This window comes from Eptatretus burgeri, chromosome 4 (genome assembly GCF_056783735.1).
Source record: "Eptatretus burgeri isolate ZD-2024b chromosome 4, Ebu_testis_v1, whole genome shotgun sequence".
Lineage (NCBI taxonomy): Eukaryota > Metazoa > Chordata > Myxini > Myxiniformes > Myxinidae > Eptatretus > Eptatretus burgeri.
This window is the reverse complement of record NC_140964.1, coordinates 131,355,106-131,360,320: the sequence shown is the minus strand read 5'-3', so window position 1 is coordinate 131,360,320 and position 5,215 is coordinate 131,355,106.

Sequence of the window (5,215 nt, the reverse complement as noted above, 5' to 3'; positions counted from 1 at the left end):
GGCTCAGCACTGAAAATAAATGCACACACTTAGTAAACGAAATTTTGAATCAATAGCAAAGTAGTGACAAAGTCGTACACAAAAAAAAAACAGTGAAATAATATATTCTAGGACTCGGATCCTAGGATTATTCATCTCTCCAAGATGTGGAGAACAAAACAAATAAATGCACAGGAAATCACACAAAATACTGCTTATAATTCAAACCATTTCACAACCCACAGTGATAAGACTGACCTCCTGGACAGCAGGAGGTATTAACAACACACTTCACATTTACAAATATTATACGTCTTCATATCTGCACCTTCACAATGAAAACCCTTCACATCACATCACAACCCCATCCTGCAGCTTCATATTCCAACAAAACCATTCCACTACTACAATTTCATCACAGGACAACACCACAGTGCAGCAACATTATCACTTCTCTTCCCATTGTAATACCTCCTTTGCTGCACAATAGCTTATCAGATCATTGCACCATCTTTATCACACTACAACACCACTTTCTTGCAATATATCAAACAAACACCACACTGCAACAGTACGAACCTGTTCCTCCGAAGCCCAAAACACAACTGAGCAATGTCCAACTTCCAAGCAACAGTGCCAGTCATATAACTGAACGCGTATTATACGAGTAAAATTGACAACGTATTGAACATGTTAAGTCTCAAACCGTAAGTATAAGCCAAGTAACACTGTCTTATACAAATATAATTACATCATAGATTTGAGTTAAAAACGGAAAAGAATGAAAATTAAATGCAACCTCAAAAATATAAAATATAAAATATTTGATTATAATATTTTAAAATTATTCATGAATTGAAACATTTCTTATTAGTTATTTATTATTATTATTGGAATTTAAGTCCTATACAGTATTGAATTTGACACCATATATTGTACCCCCTGATTTGATGCTTCGTACCCCCGGTTAAGAACCACTGACCTCGACTATAACTGGAACAGACTGGAATGCAAATGAAGCAAAAAGTTTTGAAATAAATAATCAACAAACTTATTTGAATCCATCTGAATGATTCTTGTTGTCTAAATTTACATTCACTAAGGCTGCGACTAACACAAACGCTACACTCGTAAATGATTTCTTCTGGAAAATGTTTGATGATGTTTGTTTGTACATTAGAACACAAGAAATTGAAGCGGTTGATTATGTCTCTGCTACATCTGAAATGATGAAATTTACACAATATTAATTCGGTGATAGAATGGGAAAGGGGGCTGTCGAAGGTTTTATTCCTGATATATCAGCGGTAACAAACACAGACCTTGGATATAGTCAAAGGAAAAGAATGTATAATGCTGATACAAAAGCAGATAATAGTTTTACTGTGGCAGTTCCTCTTAAAGGTATATTTGGATTTTGTGATCATGATAAAGTTCTGTGTGGTCTTAAAATTAGATTTCAACTTCAAAGGAATGATAATGAAAATGGATTGCTTTTTGGTGTGGCTTATGCTTTTGATGATTAAAATAAATTTCTAATTGATGAAATTAGTTAGTATATTGGTGAATATACTCCTATTCTTGAAACAGAAGAGATGTTGAATAGAAGACTTAACTCAAATAATCCACTCAATGTATCAAACCTTAAAAGAAGATGTCAACACGTTAAACTGAAACAAACCACTTGCACGTGGAATTTAGGTGTTCTGGAAGAAAAGCCACGATACCTGTGGATAATTTTTTAAAAATCAGATGGTGATACTGCTACTGATAATTAATAATAATGCATTGAGTGATAATGCTGAGGTGAAACAACTTCGTGGTTCTCTCGATGGAACATTTTATCCATAAGATAGATTGGAAATTAATTGGGAAAAAAATCATTGTGCTGAATTGTTCAAGTCTTACCAAAAGGTGTGTGAAAGCAAAGGAAACAAGAAGCGAATACTTCGATATCGCGTGGCTGGGGGCAGTAAAAGTCTTGGTTAAGAATGATGAAACAATTTTGCGGTTATAAAATTGAAATATAGACACGGTGAATTAGCATGCATGATGGGAAGAGTTGACGTTGGACAAATTTCTATTTATAGCCCTCAGATCAAAGGGATGTACGTGGCCATAAGTGTGACAGAAGACGTGACAGAAGACACAGGACAGAATAGCCAATTATATAACAGCGTGATGTTGCCACGCTGTCATTAAATGTAGACACAGTGAATTGGCATGCATGATGGGAAGAGTTGTGACAATGGACAAATTTCTATTGAGAGCCCTCAGATCAAAGGGACATACGCGGCCATAAGTGTGACAGAAGACACAGGACAGAATAGCCAATTGGATAACAGCGCGATGTCGCCGCGCTGTAATAACCACTTCTGTCACGAAAAAAAGAGGAAGAAATCACCTCCACAAGAAGTTTTAAAAACACTTCTGGTGAAAAACAATGAATGAGTTACAACGATGCGCGTCAACAACTAACGAAACAGGAAGAATTTCACTTCTTGCTCAGAAAATCAACTTCCGGCGTCACACAGAAAACAATTCGGCACAAAAAAACGTCGCCCTTCCACATTAGCCCCACCCACAATTCACCCGGCAATCTCCGCCCACAAGTGTGACTGAAGACAAAGGACAGAATAGCCAATTATATAACAGCGTGATGTCGCCACGCTGTAATAAAGAACCTATTTTCGATATGACAGCATTTAAAAGTTTTGATGTAATCTATGCGATTGACCTGAGTGCTCAAAAGGAAACTATAAAGTCCAATCGAGTGGATACTTCCCTATACATTGAAAGAGGAGAGAGTGCAGAAGTTGATACATATTGTTTGCTTTTGGAAGAAACAGAATTACAGATGAATTCAGATAATGTTGTAATGATTCGTCTCACGTAATTTTTTTGTTAAATAAATGAGTGGTAAAGTACCAACTGGGGTCTGTGTTAATCAAATCAATCTTCATAAAATGTCATCTTGTATTCAAAATCAAAAGCCTTGTACGATTAACGTTAATACACTTCAGAGAAAAGGAGCAGGAAGAATTGATGTTTTGCTCACAAGACAACAGGTTAAAATCCTGAACGATACTGGCTCACTTAAAATTAAAATGTCAAAATTAGTGTTGAAGAAATATTCAAGAAGAGAGACGAGTGGAGGATTTCTCCCATTTCTAATTCCTTTATTTGCTGGTTTAAGTGCAGCTGGAGCATTGACGGGTGGTATTGTTGCGAATCTGGAAGCTATGAACACTCAACATTCAGGTCCCGATAGAACAGTTATATCGGTGAGTGTGTGTTTCTAGTGAGGGTCCCCTCCCTCGTCTCGTGGGAATTGGATGTTCATGTGCTGCGTAGTTATTTTGATAGTTACAGGATTTTTTTTTTGGGAATTTACAACTACTGAAATATCAGGGGAATTACATCTACCACGGTATTCTTTCTGTGGTCCAGGAACAAACTTGGATAAACGATTCGATGAGGCAGACAATCCTAAACCATGGAGTAAACCCATTAATAGGGTTGATGAAGTGTGCATGAGGCACAATATTGATTATGGGACAACCACAGCTTTGAAAGAAAAGCATGAAGCCGAAAGAGAAATGTTGTATAATTTGTCTCTGATACAAAATCCAACCTTGAGAGAAAAGGTTGATAGGTTCATCGTGAAGAAGATGATCAGTGTTAAATTGAAACTTGGACTTGGAAATTCAAAAAACCCAGAGGCTCCAATGATGTCATTAAGACTGAAGAACAATTTGCTGATGAATTACATAAACCAATAATCACAAAATTTCATAGAAGGTAGGTTTATTCCAAGTAAGTTTATTATATCTGGTCCGCTGATTTGATTGAACTCAATAATGATGAGGGGTACAAGTATGCTTTAACCGTTATTGATTTGAGGAGTACATATGCGTGGGTTGTCCCTTTGAAAAACAAAACAGGTAATACTCTTATGTTAGCCTTTCAACAGATATTTAATAAAAGTAAGAGAAAACCAAAAAAACTGTGGACTGATGAGGGTACAGAGTTCTATAACAAGACATACATGCATATATATATATATATATATATATATATATATATATATATATATACATATATATATATATATACACATACATACATATACATGTGTAGATATATATATATATATATGTATATATACATGTGTAGATATGTGTATATATATATATATATGTATATATATATATATATATATATATATATATATATATATATATATATATATATATATATATATATATATCTGTGTATATATATATATATATATATATATATATATATATATATATATATATATATATATACATATATGTATATATATATATATATGTATATACATATATATATACATATATACATATATATATATATATATATATATACATATTGTTGTAGATTTCCCGCCCGTCGGCGTGCGAATGACCGCATCTAACAAATAGCGGTCGCTTTGCCCACCGAACGGACAATCCAGTCGTGACTTTCTGCAACAACGCCAGAACCCAGTCACGGGTGGGTTTTTAAACCCACCACAACCTTGTCCGTACTCTTCCCGCGCTACAGGGTCCGATCGCCAAATCTTCGATTTACCTAATTATTCGCGCATGAAGGTTACCGAGAGATTGTACCTCAACGGGACCGCTTGGAAACGAGCTGCTGAAGCAGCTCGCTTCCTTTTGGGATAACCGAGCGGGGTATTATCGCACAGTCCCGTTGGACCCGATCACTTTACAGGCTATTTAAAAACCAACTAATATTCTGCAATTCAAGATGGCATTTCAATGGGGGGAATGGAAGCAACGAACAGGTTTATATTCACACAAGGACATTTATTATAATAAAGCACGTGTGCAATTAAACAAGGCAAAACACGTCTGCAATTATCCAAGCAACAAAAGCACGACAAAAGAACTACGACCGTCTACTTATTATGTACAGTCACTTGCCCTTAACAGCAGTTCCTCCTTATTCGACGGGCCCACGGACACACATATGCACACACACACACACACACACACACACACACACACACACACACACACACACACACACACACACACACACACACACACACACACCCCAAGAAATGGTGGCAGAGGCCTTTAATAACGAGCTCCAGCTCGGAGGACAGGTGAGCTGAAACTCAGAACCTATCTCGAACCTCTCCACCTCGTGTGGTCTTCAAGTTGTTCGGACCCGGGCTCCCGCGAAT